This window comes from Hetaerina americana, unplaced genomic scaffold (genome assembly GCF_022747635.1).
Source record: "Hetaerina americana unplaced genomic scaffold, ioHetAmer1.1.p SCAF_5, whole genome shotgun sequence".
Taxonomy (NCBI): Eukaryota; Metazoa; Arthropoda; class Insecta; order Odonata; family Calopterygidae; genus Hetaerina; species Hetaerina americana.
In genome coordinates, this window is record NW_027287095.1 from 72105889 (window position 1) to 72129700 (window position 23812).

A 23812-nucleotide genomic window follows, 5' to 3' on the forward strand; every position below is an offset into this window, starting at 1 on the left:
ATATATTAATAGGTTTCCATCGTTTTATTCATAAATAGTTTTCGTTGTTGGTACAAATGTGGTATTTTTACACATATGAGGTAATTTAAATGGATATTTATGGATGGGCGAGTCTTTTCCACCTTTCTTCCAATATATACCCCTACCAACTGTCTTCACCTCCTTTCAACTCGCTCTACCACTTATTTCCATTTATTGCTTCCGTCCAAGGTTTCTTGTTCGGTATTGAAAACTTGTGTTGTTTATAATTAATGTTTACGGACTCTGAGGACCCTCCAGGTGTTGGTATTTTGTTGGAGACTGTATTCCACGTATTTCCCGGCGTGTTGTGCGATGCCGAAACCGGTCTGTGATTATTCAAATTCGCATGATTTGGAATATGGGACCAATGGATTGCCGAAAGATGGCCAACTTCTGAAGTTCCAGTCGGATTCCATGTGTCTCCCGTTGTTCCTTGCCCTTTATTTTCTGAGCGATGCGCGCTTGAACTATCGTGATTTACGATTGGGGAAGAAGTACCAGTGAGTAGCTGGTGGGCAGGAATATATTCTTGAACCTTGCTCCACTCTTGATATTTGTTTCTGACCGGTTTATTCCAATTGCTAGACTCCGAAATTGTTGGTGTTTCGTCGAAGGATGGATTCCAAGAATTAACTGGCGTCCCATGATGAATTGATGGCAGATGAGGGGCGCTTGAATTGCCATAATTGGACGAGGGATGCGAGATGAGGGATGGAAAGTAACTGTTCCCTGAGTGACCGGAAACGTGCGTGTTGAAAGTCGACCATTCAGAGTACTTGTATGTGTTTTTATTGGTGTTTCCCGATTCGGGTAAACCTCCCCAAGAAGGTATTTTACCGGATCCTACATTCCACGAACCCTCCGGTGTGCCGTGTTGTATTGCGACCGGTCTGTGGTTGCTCAAACTCGCATGGTCTGGAATAGGAGACGAGGATGATATTGCAGGACGATGGCCATTGCTAAATGGACGCCCGGAATGATCCGGAACAGGAGATAATGATATCGTGGGACGGTGATCGTTTGGCGGTGGCCCTGATTGATGCTCATTTAATACACTCCACTCGGGGTCCTTAATAATCTGTGGTGGCTTTGTAGGGTGGTGCACGGATTGATGCTCATTAAAGACACTCCACTCGGGGTCCTTAATAATCTGCGGAGGCTTGGTAGAATGGTGCACGGATTGGTGTCCATTAAAGACACTCCACTCAGGGTCCTTAATAATCTGCGGAGGCTTTGTGGGGTAGTGGACGGAATGATGCTCATTATATAGACTCCACTCGGGATCTTCAATAATATGCGGAGGCTTGGTAGATTGGTGCACGGATTGATGCTCATTAAAGACACTCCAATCGGGATCCTTGATGATCTGCGGTGGCTTTGTGGGGTGGTGCACGGATTGATGTCCATTAAATACACTCCACTCGGGGTCCTTAATGATATGCGGAGGCTTTGTGGGATGGTGGACAGAATGATGCTCATTATACAGACTCCACTCAGGATCCTTAATAATCTGCAGAGAATTGGTAGGGTGGTGCACGGATTGATGTCCATTAAATGCAGTCCATTCCGGATCCTTAATAATCTTCGGAGGCTTGGTAGAATGGTGCACGGATTGATGCTCATTAAATGCAGTCCATTCTGGATCCTTAATAATCTGCGGAGGCTTGGTAGAATGGTGAACGGATTGATGCTCATTAAATGCAGTCCATTCCGGTTCCTTAATAATCTGCGGTGGTTTGGTAGAATGGTGCACGGATTGATGCTCATAAAATGCAGTCCATTCCGGATCCTTAATAATCTTCGGAGGCTTGGTAGAATGGTGCACGGATTGATGCTCATTAAATGCAGTCCATTCCGGATCCTTAATAATCTGCGGTGGTTTGGTGGGGTGGTGCACGGAATGATGCTCATTGAAGACGCTCCACTCAGGATCCTTAATTATTTGCTGTGGATTAGCAGGACGGTGAACGGATTGATGTCCATTAAATACAGCCCATTCCGGATCCTTAATTATTTGCGGTGGTTTGGTAGGACGGTGAACGGATTGATGTCCATTTAAGACACTCCACTCGGGGTCCTTAATGATCTGCGGTGGCTTTGTAGGGTGGTGCACGGATTGATACTCATTGAAGATGCTCCACTCGGGATCCTTAATAATCTGCGGTGGTTTGGTGGGGTGGTGCACGGAATGATGCTCATTATATAGACTCCACTCGGGATCTTTAATAATATGCGGTGGCTTTGTAGGGTGGTGCACGGATTGATGCTCATTGAAGACGCTCCACTCGGGATCCTTAATAATCTGCGGTGGTTTGGTGGGGTGGTGCACGGAATGATGCTCATTATATAGACTCCACTCGGGATCTTTAATAATATGCGGTGGCTTTGTAGGGTGGTGCACGGATTGATGCTCATTGAAGACGCTCCACTCGGGATCCTTAATGATCTGCGGTGGTTTGGTGGGGTGGTGTACGGAATGATGCTCATTATATAGACTCCACTCGGGATCTTTAATAATATGCGGTGGCTTTGAAGGATGGTGCACGGATTGATGCCCATTAAATGCACTCCACTCAGGATCCTTAATAATCTGTGGTGGCTTTGTAGGGTGGTGCACGGATTGATGCTCATTAAAGATGCTCCACTGAGGATCCATAATAAGCTGCGGTGGTTTGGTCGGATGGTGCACGGATTGATGTCCGTTAAATATGCTCCACTGAGGATCCTCAATAATCTGCGGTGGTTTGGTCAGGTGGTGCACGGATTGATGTCCGTTAAATACGCTCCACTCGGGGTCCTTAATAACCTGCGGCGGCTGAGTAGGCCGGTGCACACTAGGGCCGTTCAGTTGACCGTTTCCGTGATTGCTTGTGTGCCCCGTTTGGTTATTGCCATTACCGACCGCATTATTGTATTCGTCCATCAGTTGATTATGGTGTTGTCCCCCGGTCAGCTGATTCATGATGTTGGATTGAGTGCTTCCGTGTTCCTTGTTGCCGAAATGGTTCACCACGGGCCCACTCGGCGAGAAAGGGTGAAAGCCGTGAGCGCCCCACGATTGCTGGGATAGCACGTTCCATTCATGTTCTTTGTCGTTGGGTTTTTTCATAACTTCGTATATTCCAGATTGATTCTTGCCAGGACCCGTCAATTTGTCCGAAACGTTATGACTGCTTATTTCCTCGAAAATGTTCGTATAAGCTTCCACTTTAAGGGCGAAACCTCTCGCTCTTCTTTGCTCTTCAGCGGAAGAAAAAGTTATCGTCACAACGGCCATATGACTCTCGGTAACGATCGCTGGGGCATAGTTGTCGTTTTCGCAGTACCTGAAAAAAAAGTACGGAATCAACATTTTCATGTACGTGAAAAAGAATTAGTTTTTTTTGTCAAGAAAGAGGAGAGGTACTTTTGTTAACACCAATTTTAAGAATAAGATCAGTCAGGGGCTCCCTAATCCTTTTGATAGAGATCTCCCGTAGCAGTAACATAGTTCATCTCCTTACCCAGAGCACCGTATTAGGATATACGAATAGCATAAAACCTTAGGAGTTAAAAAAACTTGTACTTTAAATGCTGTTATCCGTTAACATAAATAAATTATTATTATTTGATAATGTCGGCAAAATGACGTCAGGTATAGGTCATAAATATCCCGCATCATTCCTTTATTTTCCTTTATTTACATAATCTGACGCAGTTTTTTTCACAGATGGGTGTCGGTGAAATCGGGTGCGTTCTCTACTACCTCATGCTTCATAATCAGCATGCATCATCATAACATGCCTCTCTACTACCAAGTTACATTTTTAAATGCTATCGTTAATTTTGGATGCACTATGACGTATTTATTTACCTATATCATTTTAACCTTCATCTTTAAAGAATATGTGCAGTGAGAAAATTGCGTCGCTATAAAAGGAGAAACTGAAGACAGATACCAATAATCGAGGAATGAAATTAGATTGAGTGGAATTCTTCATCTATTTGGGCAGAAGAATAACTTAGGATGGAAGAATTTCACCCTCATGCATGAAGCATGAAACAAAGAATATCTCAAGCTAAGAAGAAGTTCAGGAAGAAGATGCAAATACTGTGGGTACGGACCCATGGTTGCAAAGAAGAAAGCACTTCGTCAAAACGTTCTCATGGGGCAAGGTAAATCTACGGTTCTGAGACGTGAAACATTGGAAAAGTGGGCCAACGAAGAATAGAAACATGGTACTTGAGAAGAAAGCTGAATATTAAATTGACAAAGTGAGTAACGTGGAAGTACGTGTATATAGAAGTGCGAATGAGAAAATAATCGAATGGAGAACTCTACGGCAAAGAAGAACTATATCGATTGGGTACACATTGAGGCACAATGGATTAATTATACACATAATGTTAGAGAAATTTGAAGGAAAGATCCCTAAAGGAAGACTAAGAGGCCAGCACAAAGGACAAATGAATAAGGACGTAAAATAGGACCTTTTTTATGTCGACATCATCGTCGCGGCGACACTTATAAATGCCTGCACGCGGTCTCGTCTGTTAACTAGGCATTTGAAACGCATAGCAGACTATTAAAACACCTTCGAATAGTGTATGTACGTGTCGAACTCATCCCGAAATAATTCCCTTAGGGTGAGATCGGACGGAGAAAATACTCTAAATCATCGCACATATTTGCAAGATGCCGTTTGCCATGGTTGGCAGGCATTGTCGTTATTGACGCATGTGGAATTTCTTGATCTTTAGTTGTGATGCATGAAGAACATAGTAATCAACCATAAGTTCGGTTTGGTAGGTGATGGCAGAGTTCACCCAGTACTAAGCCCGACGGCATGTCAAATTCACACATCAGGGTAGGGGGGCCAGTTCCTTTCCCTGTGCTGGCTATGGGCTATTCCCAGGAAGACCTGGTACCCGAAAAACCACAAAGCTTGGATGGAGCTGAGGGTGCCCAGAGAGGTTTGTCCGGGAATCGAACCTGGTCAGTAGTCCAACGCGCTATCCCTGGACTACCGCGACCCCAGGTGGGATGTATGTAGGAAATATTCGTGTGCCTTAGAAAAAACATACCAAACCGCTTGTTTATTCCTCTAATTTATGAAATATTTCCTAACATCAGATCTGCCTTTGTATGTGTCAATGGCTACATAGATTTCAACCTCGAAATCAATATTGGCGTCGACTCCAATACCGCCCTCGACGTCACTATCGCCTGTAACTTCTATTTCAATGTTGACATCTAAATCACCCACGATATGTCGACTATAATATATTAAGCCAGTGTTGTCAGGTGGACATAAAAGTTAGCATCGTATCCCATTCGGAATTAAGAAGTGACGCACAGCCCTACGTTAAATCCGAATGACAGGGGAAATGCTTGAGCGATACGTCCACGTCGTGAAATTACCGGCAAGGTCGTCGCAATGGATATTATGGGTTCAGCATTGTCGAGCGTTGACGACAACGTTTCAATGTTTTTGCACACCATACCAAAGGTTTTTCATATTATATTTGTCTAGAACAGTTTCGGAAGTCCACAAGAGTGTGCAATCATTTTAAAGGACCATCTAAAGCGTACCCATAAGAAGTATACTGCCTATTATGACTTGTGAACTATGCGTTCAAGTTCACGAGATACCTGAATCGTCCTTAGGATGGGACGTACTGAATTTATACAATGAATAAGCTAAGATGAAATGTAGGGTAGGTACATTCCGTGATAAGCGAATTACGTACTTAAATTTTTCTGCCACTTGGAGTTATTTAAGTGGGAATGTACGAGTATATAATCTCTTTACTTGGACAAATACATATGTTTGTTACATGAAAGCAGAGTAGTACGTATATTAAACCTGTGGTTTTAGCTAACTTACTCACGGCATTAAAAACAAGATATTAGTGATGTAAACCCTTCCTGGCGCGTCAATAGAAAATCTCAATGAGTGTTTTAAGTTAGGTACTGAGAAAGAATGCCGTTGGGCAAATAGTGATTTGCGAATTTTCAACAAAATAGGTAAATTTGAATTATCAGAAAAAAAGCAGGAATTTATTTTTAGAGAAACCAAATATATTTCGGGTTAACCAATGCATGTAAAACGAATAAATATCAATTGAAAACTATGGACTCCTGAAAAAATTATGGTTGCAGTGCGTGTTATCCGTTTCGCGTTAAGTATTTTCCACTATAACCTTGTCTCGCCTGCCTCGAGGAGATCAGACGACGCAAGTATTCCCTCCCCTTCATCCACTCATTACTTCCCTCCCTGAATCCTACATTGTCCTTAATTACCCTCCCACACCCTTGGCGCGAGCGACTGAGCATCATCCCACCATATCATTAACAAATTACTCCTCTCTTTTTATGTCGCGTGCCTGAATTCCTAAGGCTCGGGGAGGCATAGAGTGGCCGGCCTCTCCCAGACCGACTCGCGTGCCCGGCAAAAATGCCAAAAGTTTTACTTTGCGTTTTTGAAGTATTTCCCTGATTGCTTGAAAGTCTAATTTCATTTGTGACCAAATCTTTCAGTTACGCCCAGTACCCAGTGGTACTATCATTAAAATAATATTAGACCTATTGGTAGAGCGATGGTCTGCTTATCTGATGGGTCCGGGTTCGATTCCGGGTTACGCCTCTCGGCACCTCTTAAGCTTCACCCAAGCTGTGTGGCTTTTCGGGTACTAGATCTTCATGAGAAACCAAAGGCGGGAGAGGGAAAAGGAATTAACCCCCCCCTCGGTACCCTGATGTGTTAATTTCACACGTAGTATCAGGGCTCAGTGCTATGGCATGATTACTGCGTTTTTTTGTAGAAACTATACATTGTACCTGGTACAGTATTGAATGTGTACTTGGTGATCCAACTTACCAGACCATACACTATAAAGTCTTCGGAAACAACAGAATTTAATCCAAGGGGTTATGTGTGTGTTTATTGGCAATTTTTATGTAACCTGTTTATTTTTAGGACCAATTTTCTTTCATAGCGTCACATTTGTAAGTTAGAATTGTATTTCTTCCGTTTTTGGGAAGCATGAGTGTGTGCATTACGTTCGATTTTATGCCAACTGCCTCTCCAGAGTTCCGAGAACCCATCAATTAACTTGACAAAGCAAAGAGTGGGCTCACATTTCTCGGAAGGCGATCTCTCAGTCGCTGAGGACCAGTGGCCTAAGATTTTAAAAATTCGGTCCCTGAGAAAAGTATTTCTGGTTCAAATAAGAGTTAAGACTTTCAATCTCAAATTTGCTAAGTTCGTGAAACCATTTGATATTTTTATGCCAGAGCGGGACTGATTTCCTTTTTTAATGTTGCCGAAAATTTTCCCGTCTTACTGGGAACTAAAATGCAACGTGCAAACATCATTGGGTCCCAGGGGATCCTTTTATGGAGCAAAAGGAAATCATTGAATTCAAACGATCTGTGATAACCCAGCATTCAATAAATCCCGCGACTTATTGAACGTGATGTATTTTGGAATGCGAAAGGTATAATTTACATCGGCTTTCTTGAAAAAGGAAACTATATCAATAGCGACTATTCAATTAAGTTATTGGTTCTTTTAAAGGACGAAATCGCAAAAAAACGACCGCGTATGAAGGAGAAAAAAATCATCTTTCATCAAGACACCGTGCCGCAAGTCAATTGAAACAATGGCCAAATTGATCGAGTTGGGCTTCAATCTGCTTCCCCTCCCACCACACTCTCCAGATCTAGCCCCCAGCGACTACTGGCTGTTTGCTGATCTCAAAAAGATGCTCCAGGAAAAAAGATTTGGCTCGAATGAGGAAGTCATCGCTGCAACTGAAGCTTATTTTGAGGACAAGGACAAATCGCTTTACAAGCATGGTATCGAAAAGTTAGAAAAGCGTTGGAATGATTGTATAGGTCTTGAAGGTGTTTATGTTGATGAATGAAAATAATGTTGCGAAACAAAGGTTGTTTTCTTAGTTAGTCCCGGGACTTATTGAACGATGGGTTAATTATGTCACACTGGAAAGGAAAGAACCAAACGTCCCGAAATCCATAACCAAAACGAAGACTTCAGTTTTTGAGAGTAAGAGTTATCTGGGGAACCATAGGTGGCACGAGAATTAACTATCAAAAACAGCCTTCAAGATAATTACGTAAATTTTAAGATGTTTACAATAATTACTTGTGGAGCAATGTCTATTCGAAATTCAGACTATTGGCCGAGTAAGAAGTTAACCGGGTCTGCTCTACTCTACATTTAAATCCATTGCCGTAAATTGTGATGTTTTTTTACTAAATGTTCATGGTATAATGTATTAAAATTTCAGGGTTAATGTGATAATATTGCAGAAAATAGGAGTATGTAGGATTAGGAGGGGCATGCGATTTATCCGCAACCTGTATCTGTCTCTGGCGCGTGTGGCAATTGGTGAGTCGAAATGGCAAGTTACGGCAGGTGTCAATTATTACCCTTGATTTTCAACTTATACGTGGAGAATATGATAAAGAAGGCATGGGAAGACCTGGAGATAGAAATGAAAGTTGTTGGGGAATTCATGCAATCAGTTAGGTTTATGGCTGATCAAGCTTTAGCCAGCCAATCATCTAAGGGGATACGATATATATTCATTGCAGAGCGTATTATAAAAGCAGTGTGATTGGTATGGAATGAGGATCAATCTAAAGTTAGCAAAGGCTATTAGTTTTGCAGGATAGAGGGAAGCTAAGTTGAAATCGGAAGGAAAAAACTTGAACAGATGGAACAGTTTACCTATCCACCCGGTTTTCTATGATTTGGGCAAATATGGTCGAAGTAGTAATGATGTAAGAAGAAGAATTGCGTTAGGCAAAGAGGCTTTCACGTGAAGGAAAGAATTGATGATAGGGACGTTGAGTAAGTATGTTAAGAAAAGGCTAATTGAAACTTTTATATGGAACATGGTATCGCACGGCGCGGAAACATGGTAGTCGGAGCAAAGTGATAGGCGTAGAGTTGAGGTTTTTGAGGTGTGAGTGCGGAGAAGAATGGGAAAGTTGACATGGACTGTAGGAATACAAACGAGTAAGTGCATTGAGGGGGAAGAGAGGGTATTGTTGAGAGAAATCCAAAGGAGTCAGAAAAGATAAATGCTGAGCATTTGGATTGGCAATTGGATGTTGAATACAGAGCTACTCAATTCAAAGGATAGGGATGTTGGACGGAGTAAACGGAGGAAGGAAGTATGCGGAATTAAGGAAAAGTTTATGGTAGTGTCGGATCCGGGTAGTATTTTGCTATAAGAGGAAATAAATGTATCGTTGTATCGTCTGTGTTCATTTAAAAACCTACCTTAAATGGTAGACTACCGGGTATTATTATCATATGACGTTTCCTCATGTGCCATCGGTTCTACGAGTAAATTCGTTTTTAAGGCGTAAACGTTGCGGGCAAAGGGGGAGTAAGTGTGGAAGGTAAAATCCCTTATTTTCCCGTTTATCATCCGCATGTATTTGCGCTAATACAAGAAATTCCTGAGTATGTACGAGTGGAATGTAGCACTGTTCCTTCGAAATATGATGCCACAAACGAATGCTGAAGGTGATATGGGTTGATAGAATTACAAAGAAATAGGTTTGACATAGAATAGTGGGAGATATGAGGGAAATATAGAAAAATAGGGCGAATGGAACAAGAAAGACCGCGATGACAATACGTAGAGCTACCAATGAAATACAGGATGTATACCGGATGCAACACGCGCAGAGAATAAAATAGGAAGTAACAGGGAGGAATGGAGAGCTGTGACCAGCTGCGACCAACCAACCGTAGAGTCGAATATTTAAGGGAGATCTGCATGTTTTCCTTAAAATATTATCAAATATATATTCCCCGTAATGAACTCTTTAGAATGAAATTAAGCAATTTTTTACATGGTTTGTATAATTATGATTGAATGACTCATAATTTCACCAGTGATCTTTATTAAAATGTTTTTTGAAGTTGTAAGCATTCGAACATTAAGATTTTCAACCCACAAAAACTTCGTGGGTAACCGAATGGCGAAGGAAGAGGAACTGCCCTCCTCCCCTTTCTGCGCAAGTGTGTATATCTCAGGGCTTAAGCCTTAAAGAAAGACTTCTCTGTTCTGGGGTTAGCTACAACCACGGAAAAAAATCATTTCACCACATCTTAAAATTACCTTAATATTTGGTAATTTTGAAAAAGATTTTTCTGCAAGAAAGATTATGTTCCATGCTCATTAATTATTTACTTTAAACTCTTGATACATCTCTAATGGGCATAAGTGTAATATTTAAAAATAGTTTTAATAAAAAACACTTTCCCCTAAATGAGACAAAAATACAACCTGTCCTCGCTGTCTCCATGACAAAGTGAGACAATGGAATTATGAAATACTTTGTTTTTGGTGCCCTTAATTCACCAATTAAAACATTTTTTGGTGATTGTACTCATTGAATTAAAGATAGCAAACGCTTAAAGGTAAATCTTGTAGGTGCAAATAATTCAAAACTTCAAATGAGGGGAGACAGAGAATTTCAGAGTGGAAATTTTTCTCCCAAGTGTTTTAAAATAACGTGAAACATATGAAGCCATTGATGTATTAAGATTTTACCATTGACACTAAGGAAAATGCAATGAATTTCATTCGTCAATCGAGGTAATTTTCGAAAAATTTATTATCTTGGTTTATTTTGAACTATATTTCAACTGAACTTTGATATTTGTATACTCATTTGCGAAGAAGTTTCACATTTGTGAAAGGTTTTCTTGTAAGAAACATCTTGGTTCCGAATTTGACTTTTATATTTATACTCGTATAACCCTAATCTTTATCACTCCCTTTCCTATTTTCACCTTCATGAACTTTTGTATCATTAAAAATTAAAGTAAATGGAGGATTAGGGTATCTCACCAATCTCTATCCACACGTCACCTTGGATGAAGGGGGCGCCGTAATGTCGTGGGCGACGACCGAAAAATGACAGATGAAAACATAGGGGATCCTGACCAAACGCTTCGTGTGGGACTGCCACAACCCTTCCACCCGGCCCTACGTGCATTTCGTTCAGGGAGTAAGGGGGGGGGGTAGCTTATTTCGGGGGTGATTAGAGGGGGGGGGGCAAATGGAGTCGATACTTACTCCCGCACCAGGAAGAGCCTCCCGCGCAGGACGCTGTAGACACGCACGGCGTCTCCAGAGGTGGGACCGGCGCATTTCGAACCCGGTGGAAGTCGGAGGTCGGACACCTGGACGAGGATGCGCGTGTCGCGAACCCGCGCCTTGGTCGGTCCCACCGCGAACACCAGGAAGCAAGAGAAGGGCGGAGGTCTGCCGTCCCCTGGGGTTGAAGGCTGGCCTCCTCCGCCGGACGGTTGGCCCGGGACCAGGGCCGGGATTCCCGCGGGAGGCCATGGGGTGGGAAGAACACCACCGTTGCCTAAGGACGTACAGAAATAAAAGCGAGAGCCATGTTAATATTTCGCACGAGACTCACCACGGATCGTCAAGCCTCCCAGTTCAAGAAGAGGCTTTGGTTATTCTGCTATCCAAGGAACGCTTAAGAAAATGAATTTATGGGATGTCTAACCCTAAAATATCTATGCAACCTTCATATTTTTACTGAATATGTGATGCCTAACTTAAATGTATAAAACGATAGAGCTCTGCTTAAACATGTCCGTACATTTATTTTTTCCCCCATTCTGATGTCCCATCGATTTATAATGTGTTTGAAGGCGAATTCTGAACGCAAAAGTTGTGGTAAAAATTGATTGTAACCAAATGGCCGAGGGTCAGCGAGTTAACGTTAATGAAAAAAACGGTGGAGTGCAGTTTAAAATAGCACGTTGACGTTACCGTTATAATTTTAAAATACCTTTGACTTTAACGAAAAGAAAGAGACCCGCTAAAAGGGTTGAAATATTTTCTGAAATTAAATCAATGTAAGAATTGCAATTGCTCTTTTCAAAATAACACATTTAGCTTCCGCGCGGTTGAGAATTGTTCGACGATTCGACAGGATGTTTCGATACACGCGTATCCTCAAAATAATTATGTTTTCAAATATTTCAAAAATAATTTTCCAAATATTTTCAGATGATCACACACCGCGAGTGATTTAGCTTTTACTCCTTATATAGTCAAAGGTTTTCGCAAGAGCTCAATTCTCAAGTAGGATTATTTTCATATTAGCGTAATACGGAAGTAAAGAAACTGATTGATGCGGCTCGCCGTAATGAATTATCGAAACATTAAGTACAATAATGGAAAAAAAATTTAAAGATTTTAGAAATTGACACATATTGCGAATCCGATATAAGTCTCGGTTATATTATATACCTCGGTCATATGTTACCATCGTCTGGAATAATTATGACCCAAAACCTACTGTTTTCAAACACAAAACATTTCCATATTACTTGAGTAATTAAATATTTTTTAGCGATTGTATCTACTACTTTTTATAGTCATTTGAGTAAAACTGAAACGGACATATTAGTTTTGTTACACATATACTGCATGTTAAATGAAAACCATCCCTAGTTTCAGCACTGTGTTTCCAACGCTGTTCATTTCTCCCTGAAAATTCGTTTAGCTCACTCTGTCGAAACCATTTTGGTTTTAATTAAATAAAGTGCAAAAATCCAATTCTTGATTGTAGTTTACCGACGTGCATGGTTTTCACAAATCTATATACATTTCTTCCAATCATAACAATCCGTAAAATACGTTCCTCAAAGTTGGGTTGAACCATACAGATTAAACTAAACCATATAGATTAAAACTAAAATTCGAACACACAATATGTTAAAAAAAAGGCTTAAAGTGCTGCTACGAGGAATAGGGAAGAATAGAGAGCCTGAGATGAGTCTTAAGGAACGAAAACTATTAATTATGCAGCCACGCACGTAAGAGTCCACTGCCGCAGACTGCCTGCAGAGAAATCTCTCCAAAGGGAAAATTTACCACGCATGCACATTTTTGCACGTTCAGGCATATCTGTGATGTCATGTCTGTAATATGCGCGAATTTTACGACCGAATGATGAAATTTGCGAGTTAAGCCCTCTCACGAGACGGAGTTCCAACTATTCGGGCCAAGTTTACTAGTAAGTCCGCGGGGCACATGCATTTATAAGATGGGTTCCCTGATGTTTTTATTGATCTCTCCCTCGGTTTGAAATTTTTGCGTATGTTTCCCCGAAGCTCTCTTTGAGAAAATTAAGTAGGTAGGGAATAATGAAAAGGGAAATCCTTTCAACATTAGGTTTTAAATTTTCAGAAAGCGCCGGTTAGTCGAGTAATAATAAAAATGGGAGGCACTAAGGTCACGTTTAACGATTTTAAATAATCATCCAACGATAGAGTATGGAAACTTTGTGGATGGCAGGGGGCAGGGGTTCAAATCTGGTTGACATCTCCTCCCAGCTTTGGTTGACGGTGATTTGTCGTAGAGTGAGGTCGTCCTAGAGCTGATTCCCCATATTTTAAGTGAGAATTTTTATATTTTAAATACGAAGTGAGCTCAACCTACATCTAGGTAGCCAACATTCGGGTTGAATACTATAGTCAAATTAAAGTGTACAAATTAATCCCACAGAGTATCATAATAACGATGTGAAATTCAATTTTTGGCCCCATTTTTAGACCGCTTTTAAGCTTCCTTTTCTAATCTTTGGACGCCTCCTCTGAGTGTCTCCACGAGCATTTCGGGAGTAACTGTAGCAGCACGAGATTTTCATCTGTCGTATGGTATTCTGCCCAGGCCGACAAGTAACCGGATGGTTAAACGGTTGCGTCGATCTGTGGCAACAGAGACCAGACACAAGGACTCAGTCCTCACAATATGAAAAACCGCGAGCAACCTCGAACCTCACGCGCATGTCGTGCCACCCAACCGGCGGAAACCATGCTCGAAAACATCCCCGGTAGTAAGTAAAACCAGTCTCACCCGGGAGAAGTTGTCTCCTTGGTCGCACTCCGTCGCCGTACGAGAAATTGAACCGCAGTGCCGCTCCGTTGATCTCCGGCTCGTGGAAGATGGTCGTGCAGGCCTTGCGAAGGTCGTCCTCGTTGCCCTTCGAAGGTGCGCAGAGCACGTAGAGCGCCAGGAAGAGATTCGGCAGGTGGGAAGGCCTCATGTCGCCGTCTGAGCCCGAGGGAGTCCCTCTCCAATAAGCTCTACCATCTCCGCCTGCATGCCCGCGTAATCTTCCCGCCTCCCCGGGAAGTTTTCACTTTTTCGCGTTAAATTGGGACGGAGTGCGACGCAACGGCTGAATCCCTCATCTGTTCATGTGTCGATCGCCTGCGTATCGCGTCGCCCAGTCCCGCGGGTGAAGCGGGTACCTGGCCCCGATTCCGCCGGTAAGGAGTGTGTCATAAATAATGGGTGGCCGCACAAGATTTTGACCCGTAGTTTCAAGAGTGGGATCTTCCGAATTTGCGCAACCTGTACCACCACAGTGAAAGATTAAGGAATTGTAATAAGACTCCCCAGGGTACCGGATCATATGGGGGCAAAATCCTCCTCCTTGGAGGAAGTCATCCAATAAATATCACTTTTCCGTCAATTCTACGTGATTGTTGACAAGCATTTACCTTCGTGAGTCGTAGGTATTTATTCCATTTCGGTATTTTACTTGAATTACTTGGAATTCAGCAGTCCTTTATTATTATCAGTAGCCTTAACATGGTAAATAAATATTTCATAGAGTAACGTCAGTAGAAGTTATATCAGTATCGACTGCCTCGTATGAATTCAGCTCCCATTCTAAGCCATTCTTGGATGGTCAACTGATGCCTTTTAAGCATCAAAATTGAGCATTTCAAGCATAAACAATCATTTTCATAACCACTCTTGAATATTTCTCTTTTTTCCCATATAAATTTCAGGTTATTTGTTTAAATTATCCATCAAACAGTTAAATAATCTTGGGGCTAGAACTCTTCGTAGCCTAACTTCGTGCATTATGTTGTTGTTTCACATTTATTCACCTTTCTTATTTTTGGATTTTTAGTACAAACCATTTTCTTTTTGCATTTATCATTAACATTGTTTTAAGCAATTGCTGGAATAACTTTTCAATGGGTGGATCACTCAACTCCTTCAAATGTACGTCATCTGTGGCCACTTAAGTTACATTATATTGACTAGATTGAATAATTTTTAATATTCATTTATAATTTATTTTAATTCTTTTAAGATTTGTTGCTCCACATGAACCCCACACAGTTAGAACTTGTCTCAAAAGACTCTCAAGTAGTCCATTGTAAATCATTATAAATATAGCTGCTGTTGCAACTTCATTAATTTAATAAAAATAATGCATTATGTAACTGATGAAAGAAGACACTGCTTTTCCACATAAAAAGTTTCATTTACGACCTTAGGTTTCGTTATATCGTAGCATCTTCAGACCCTATACGTCATTCTTAAGATGTAACACTGTAACAAAACTATAACCCATCCGCAAATAAATTATTTTATGTGGAAAAGCAAAGTGTCTTCTTTCATCACGAAGGATTTCCACCAAGTCACATCGGAAACTGTTATTATACAACTAAGTTCATTATGCTTTTTACCTAAGTAATTTCTGTAAATTTTCCTTCCTTGCCCACTTTTCCGAAATAATCTATTACTGTTGTGTTGCAATATAATAATTAAATATACGAACTGGTGCAAAATTGTGGAAACTTCCTAAAAAATAAGGTTATTTTGAATTAATCTAATTGCTACTAAAACCGGTTTTAACCAAAGTTTTAACCAAAGTGTGTTCATTTCTCCAACTCAGCACTGATTTGGCGGATGATGCACAATTTTCAGAAATGATCCGAGCGGTGGGTCCCAGATCTATAAATACGTATGATATTTAATTTGCATTTCCTTCCCGAAGCTATGTGAACCATGCTCACTTAAAGGTTAGCTTTTCACACACATATTTTGCCTGAGACTTTTTTCCGCTTTGGTTTTCTGTTCTTTTTTACAGCTAAGTGACAATAAATCCAGATTGTTGCAGCATCAGTAGTGTTCTTTTATCAAATTGGTCATAGCATTGTTTGAGATTTATGCTTGAAGGTTATTATCTGTAATATAATAACGATTTATTAAGGCATACAAGTAGATCCTTATGATTAATGCGAAATGATGCAATTTTCCTGAAATATCGATATGGAAATCAATCGGGCCGAATAAAAATCACTTGTAATTCAAAACATCGCCCAATCATTCTTCGGTAGTTGAGCATGCATCTTAAAAACTGGATTTTGTTTCAAGTTTTTCACATTTCACGTTTAGCAGTCTCGTTTTTCCAACAAGATTCCATTTCTTTTCCTTAATTAGTGCAGGTATCGTAGTCAAGGCATTTATTTTGGTAGTATGGATAAAAATATTTCGGTTAGTCAAATAATGTTTCCTAACTCCAGTCTTCGTCTGCATTAGTCCCAATCCAAATCATGTCATTCATTTCAAGTCTTCAACGTTTCCTGTAAAAGTATGAGCTACGGCTAATACTGGCTCGAATACATTCTCTGGGCTCGTTACTTGTTATTTCGTTACTGTAAATAAGATCCATTTTATATTCAATTAAATCCACCTTGAGGTGGTGGTACCATATTTAATTGTCTCGTCAGGGGATCATTTGCTATTCCTTGTGAAATGGCCGAGCTTTACAATAATGCATTAGGTCACTGAAATGTAGCATTGAAGTATACCTTATTTATTTGTATTTAAATCGATATTTATTTTTTAGGTTTAGAGTTTTTAGATGTCTCCGCAAATTTGTATAGCTCGAGGTCCAGAAAGACTATAGATATGATTTTTTTATCTCCCCTAAAAGCTAACTATATATCCATTCGAAAGGTATGGACGAATAAGATATTTTGTGTTCAGTCTTCAGATGGCAGCTGTATTATCTTAACGCACAAAATATTTGCTTCACTTCTCCGATTTTTTATAAGACATTCACATTCGTTGAAATGGCCTGAGTTTTAAGGCACTTTCAGATAGCTTAAAGTTACAGTTTCACCTACATTAGAACTATTACTATAGAGTGCCATTCTTTCTTAAATTGGTATTTTGCGGGTTAAGGTAGGTTTTCGATGGGCACAGCCTATACAACGATACAATGATACGTACATTTACTTCCCTTTCCTAGCAAAGCATAACCTGACATCTTCCAGCCCTACAGTAAGCCCCTCTTCAATTCCGCACATTTCCTTCATCCCTCCATTCCGTCAAATATGCTTATCCTATTCCTGCCCCTTCCTCGGTTGCCCAACGTTTTCTCCTTCATCACAGTGTTCCAAATCCCATTCCCAATCAATACCCTGTATTCATCTTTCCTGCCTGCTTTGGATTTCTCCCGATAATTTCCTCGCTTCCCCATCCACTCTTAGTACTTCCTCCTTTGTTTTCCCTTCTGTTTACTTAACCTTCTGCATCCTTCTCCTCACCCACATTTATAAAACCTCCATTCTACGTCTGTCATCCTGCTTCAGTGACCATTTTTCTGCACCGTACATAGCTACGCTCCATATCAAAGTTTGACGAGTCTTTTTTTTAACATCGTTACTCAACGTCTCTGTCATCAATTCCTTCCTTCTAAGGAAAGCGTCTTTGGCCAACGCAATTCTTTTTATTGTTTCCCTGCTACTTCGACCATTTTCTTTCTTGAACTAAAATTTCCTAAAAAAATCGGCCATTTTATAGGCTCAAAATGGTAATTTGGAGAAATAGATAATAATTTAAATCTGTTTTTAAAGTTCCCGGTAGCGGCGGGGTAACGTCCTGGCCTGCCCAGAGGTCGCGGGTTCAATTTCCGCCCTCGGTGGGTTTTTCTCCATCCAGGGGTTGGGTGCTTGTAATTGTTTCTATTGTAATATAATTGTTAAAAAGTCCGATGTAAAGACCAAAGTGCTGTTTTCGGATTGATGTGAAAATGAATTTGTTAGAGAAGCTTTAAAGCGTGAAATTGTTGGCCCTCAGCACCAGACATTGTTTGGACTATGGATACTCAATGACGAGGCACTTCCACTCGACGTCCTGTTTTAATGGGTGACATTTTCTGCATCACATGTGAAGTGAGCGTCATTCAAAAACGAATTTAAGTCGCCAAGCTCCTAAAAGGATTATCTTCGGGTAGCAAAAGTCCACCCAAGTAAACGTAAATCTCACTCGTAGGATAGTCACTCGTAGGTCACCTACCTTGTTACATTCAAAGAGATACTTTTAAAGCCAAAGGATTGCCATTGGGGAGACATTCTTGAGAGCAGTGTTGCGAATGGGTATGCATTAATTATCATTCGCTAAACGGCCTTTTCACGGAGAAGCAATCGCACCGCGAGTTAAATTGAAGGGGAATCGACCTATATAATGTTGAACCGATATAATTCTCCGGAGCCTGAATGGAAATCTTCTCTGCCCTAAGGCTGTTCCCTGAATCCTACGGTTTGTGCAAGTTGCTAATTCTTTTGTCCGCGAGCCTGAGGAAAAGAGTGACATGATGAACTAAAGCGAGAATACAATAATTTCTTGAATAATTGCGAGGTACACTCTAATAGTTTTACAAGATGTTTACTTCCCGTAAAAAATAAAGGAAGTTAACGATTTCTGCATTTCCATTAACGCATCTTCACTCTTTGTTGTTTTTTCGATCTCGATAGAGTAGTAGTTATTAGGGGCGGCGACCGAAAGTTGAGGTCATTTGTGCCATGAAAGAGTCTTGGGAGATGTTACAGTCTTAATAATCTTCGATTGAGCAAAACACTGATATAAACAAATTATATTTCCCTTTCCTATGAAATGAATTATTTTTGTCTTAATCATCACTGGTTGTCAATTTCGGGTATCATAACTGTCGGGTAGCCAGTCAAGCAATTTTCTCTCATGCCCATCTCTTGTTCCCACTTATTTTCCTGCGCTGCCATCGTTGCTTTTGTAGTTCAACCTTGGCCGTTGTTTCGTTCCTTGTCCACGCAGGCTACGGTATTATCCTCAGCAGCTATTCTTTCCTCAATTAGCCGGAGCAAATGTGCTTCTTCTTCGCAGCATAAATTGATCTTCCATGGAACAACCATTACGTCTTGACGTTGGCATCGTAAATCCACGATTTTATGCGACCTCTTATGGCAATGGAGGACTACTACCAGAATAATTATGGATTTATGGTGCAGAAGTATATGTCGCTCTCGTGGAAAACTGATATCATTTGCTAAATTACCAATGTATAAGATTTGTAATAGCGTTTACACAACAGCACCTACCCGCCTTTGTTAAAAATGTTTGGAAAAAACAGTCGAAATCGTATAGTACCAAAAATTGGCACAAAAAAACTTGTTCAAATATAGTTGGAGGGGACGTTTCGAAAATTAATAAGGACTTCAGGGTGCTTGAAAACTGTATGTTCACATCACATCTTTTTACGGACAGCACATGAATGAGTATTACATTTATTTCATCACTCATCATTTATACATGAAGTAAGTTGACAGGCATTAAGGTAAGATGGCACCTCCTGCTGTCACGATCGAACCTCCTGAAGGATCGTACAAGGAAACTCTCCTCCTTGAGGAACCTCCTTGAGAGTTTACTTGTACCTCCGCTCCAAAAGACTCCTTCCCACCATTTCATTTCAGTTACACCTAAGATTTCCAAACCCATTTCTTCAATGTTTGCCGTTAGATTCCCTTATCTTACAAATGCCTTTGGTGATGCTACATTTCGTATTTTAAGCCTAGATTGATTGACCGATTGTATTGGTGACCTCTCTTCGGGGAACCGGACAGGAATGAACATCTCCTCCGGAATGTTTTTCTCGAAATAATGAAATCACAGGGTGTTTCTAATAGTTCATTGACAGAAGAGGTGGTGTTCTACTGTGGGGTAACTCAACAACTCCGGGTGCTCCAGAAATATCCTAAATCGACCACTTCATTCAAGGTATCATACAAAGAAAAGTAATATTTCATTCAGACCCAGCAGTCGTGGGTGTAATTATATTCAATGATGTTTTCAGTTTGATTACCTTAACATTATCACGGTGTAGTACATTCATGATTATATGATTTTCCAAAAATTCGATGTTTTCAGACTTAACTCAGTGGAAAATTATTACTGAAGTGAAAAAAGCAATATATCTGTCCATTACATTTTTTTCATACCACCCGTTTCTACGCATCGTTACATCAGACCTGAGGATGACTCCGATTGGTTGAAACTAGTTGGATTAAAAATTTAGTGGAAAGATATATTGGTTTTTTTTTTACTTCATGATTTCCCATGATCATGACGGACATAGGAAGGGACACCAGTGCGTTCTCCATGACTTCTACTGATTGGTAAGTCATCAAGACACTCAACAACTCATTCTCCTCTCTAGTCGCGACGTCTCGAGAATAGCGCTGCTGCATTAGCTTGTCAAGCGTTTCCTGCTTCCTCCCTTTCCCTTGCTCTCGCCCTCCATCTTCGGTTCCCCCATCCCTATTTTCTCTTCCGCAGTTGCTTAATCCCCCTTCGGCCTCCTAGAGAGTTCTGGTGACCAACTTTCGTCCTTCAGGAAGGACAGCTTCCTAAGGTGTGGGTCACGCGGGTCAGGAACTTTTGCTGTGAAACAGCGGGCTTGAGACGACTGTGAAATCTACCCTTGAAATAGACATTTTATTCGAGATGTAGAAATGGCATCGTACCTATTCAGACGGTCTGGTGTATCAATATTGAATAAGCCAAATTAAAACACACTCGTCCACGAGAAATATGAACGGGAGATTTGCTGCCCGCGGAAAAAGCCGTTTAAGCTCAGAAGTTACCATTATAATTTGGACGGTGAAAAATAGATTAGAATTGTATTTTTTTAGTAATACAGGGATTTAAATTTACAGCCACATCGGTCCCCCATGTTATTAAATAATTTTTCACTTTCAATGGTTTTATTTTATGCTATTTCTCGTAGGCGACCCTTTATTTTACTTTATCCGTTCCAACGGTGCTGGTCCAGAATAAGAAACGACTCAGCCATTCGGCATACTTTTTCAAACGTATGGATGCCAACTGTTGTTTTAGGTGTGTTAGAGCAAAGACCGGTGTCCTTGACTCCCTTTTGTTCTCTAAATATACGCTTCCGTCGATTAACTATCTACCGTGGTGTAGCATGGACCGGGAGTATGTGGCAATGAGGTTCGAATTTGGCATTTAGAACAAATACATGCCAATTCTTACACCCCAGATTGAAGAACCACAGCTCCAAGCGATCATTGAAAATTAAGCAAAGAGTCGTAATTGAGGCACGTAAATAAAATTCGAACATATTTTCTCCTAAAATAATTGTAGTCGATCTTTCCGAATGGTATTTGAGAAGCGAAGTCACCTCCCAAATCGGAATGATCAGAGCAATGGACGACTCCATTAAGTGGTGTGGTCCGGGTATTTCCCAAAAACAAGCAGGGAAATCACTTGTACGTGTTTATCTCGCAGCAGGAACCAAATTTACGCCTCCCGCGGGCTCCGTCCTGTTCAACTTTCTCGTTTAGCCCCGAGTGTTAGCGGCTGAAGACCGCGATAAGCCTCCGAACAGAAAATTAGAAGAGGGAGCACGTGACGAGTCTACCAGTCTTCTCGCCTCTCTCCCTTTCCTACGTGTGGTGCACGGAGCGAGCACTGTGGGGAGAGGGAGGGACACTGCCGTCCCCCTCCTCCCGTCCACCAAGCCCCCATGCAAAGGGAGGGAGGCGATCCGGCGGCGTACATATCCGCTCTCAAAACAACGCCTTCCCATCCCATATGTGCAGCGAGCGAGCGCCCGCTTAATGAGAGGCTCTCACCCCACTTCCTCTCCCTCTCCCACCTCAATCGTCCTATCTCACTCTCATTCAATACCGAGGCGTGCGTGTGCGTTAAAAGGCCGGCGAGAGCTGGGAGCGCGCGGAATTCCTTTGTTGGGAGTCTCGGTGAGACAAGGACAGGGAGTTCAAACAGAGCCATCCGTGAGGGAGGATACGTATTGAGGAGATACATGACTCCCCTATGCCGAAAATAACCCTTAATAGAAATTATAGAATGGACATTGCATCAGGTCATCTATCCGTAGTTAGGATTTTCTTTTTTTGTTTGTTTTCTCTTCTTTCTAACAAAGTGGGATTGAAGATTTTGTTTTCGGGCATGCATTTTTTAATTTCGGACACTCGTTGATTCTGTTACAGGCAGTTTTTCATCTCGACCGCTTAACCGCTTGAAGTTTTTGTAGAGGTACAGATTAGATTATATTGTTGTAATGTATGGAAGGGACTCCGAAAGGATCATCGGAAATTTAGACTTCTAGGTTCATTGTATCTATTCACGTTTGTCGTGCCTTCCACAGGCAGACAGGGGACAAGATTACCACGGTAAGGATAACCCATGCAATAATATAAGGAGGTCACTCATGCAATCTCCGCCTGGGCCCAACGTTGCCTCATTTCGGTGATCTAATGGAAACCGGTGTTTTATGCATGGATAGGCGCTTGCCCTTCAGTTAGAGAAAATCAACTTAAAAAATTATGTCCTTGGCTCATACGAAAAACAGTCTTATAATGTAAGATTTACAAAATGCATCCATCTGAGAGAGAGGGCATTTCTAAGAAAGGTTGAGCAAAGTAGTTGAGTTATCAATAAATTTAAATACTGTTATCAAAATCAATTATAGAATTTTAGTATGATATCTATGTGAAAATCGGTCCCAGTAATCATGCGATTATTTCTTATTATCGTGATTTTATTCCTCATGCCACAAGAACTCCCGATCTTTTTCCCACGACAGCCCATTTCTTAAAAATAAACATCCCCCGCTCATAAAAGCTCTCTTATGTGGTTGACTCTTTCTGATAAGGATGCTACAGTACTGATAACCTCGCAGTACGAAATTATTAACCCAGTTTTAACAAAACTTTCCAAAATCTTAAATATTTATTTTTTTTAAATCTGGATAGAAACAGAATTGATATTCGTAAATTAGTTCGCGGCCATGTTCAACAACCAGGGTGACAATGTTCAGTTTAGTTTTTTTTTCAAATTAATTCCACCGGTGGATAAAAGTAAATTTAACCGACCATGATTTTGGCGCCGTGAGACGTTTTTAAGATTACGATGCGGAAACCATGGTCCCTCCGTTATAAGAAGCGTGCAAATGTACCTGCTAATTTTAATGCGTCATAATGAATAGAAAGTAGCGATAGATTATGCGTGTAGTCCTTATTCTGTTGGTATATGCAGCTGGAAAAGCACAGTAGCATATCATTTAAATAATTTCCATCATATTCAAAATATTTTTTTCATCGGCAACAATGTCATATCGCGTGAAACTTATGGCGTCGGGGGGACTGAGGCTCTCGAGTTAGTCTTCGTCTAACCCTTTCCTTAACGCTCATCCTTCCTCGTCCGCCTCCGAGGTTTCTTCTTCCCCTTCGGTACCGCGTAGATGACGCGAAGCGAAACCCTCGGTAAGTGCGTCGTGGCAGCTGTTAATCAGATCCAACCGTTCTTCCGGGTCTTCCGAGTATATAGTAGTTAGTTGGTTGCTTCCGGTGTCAAGTTCCCTTTCCCGTCGCATTGTTTTCGACTTGATTTTTGGGAAAGAATGCAAGGTATGGAATTGATTTTTAAACGGTCTTTTACGCCCACGCTCAACTTGTGTCGGAAAATCTCAAAATGAATAAGAAATGTATTCTCTAGCAATGTGTATATTCTATTCCTCGTACTTCTTGCCGCTGAAAAACATTTTCGTTGCATCAATTCCAAGAAAGGGTAATATGTGTAAGCGTTTATTTTTTTCCGAGAACGGAAGTAAAATTAGAAG

At 41.0% G+C, this 23812-nt stretch overlaps 1 protein-coding gene across 1 annotated transcript in view; it reads left to right on the plus strand.

The window, feature by feature from the left end:
* The first annotated feature begins 14076 nt into the window (after window positions 1-14076).
* Window positions 14077-23812, plus strand: part of AP-1-2beta (adaptor protein complex 1/2, beta subunit) — a 103899-nt gene continuing 94163 nt past the window's right edge. Inside the window, exon 1 of the mRNA XM_071592684.1 lies at window positions 14077-14354. The gene's annotated coding sequence lies outside the window, so the exon portion shown is untranslated. The remainder of the gene's footprint in view (window positions 14355-23812) is intronic.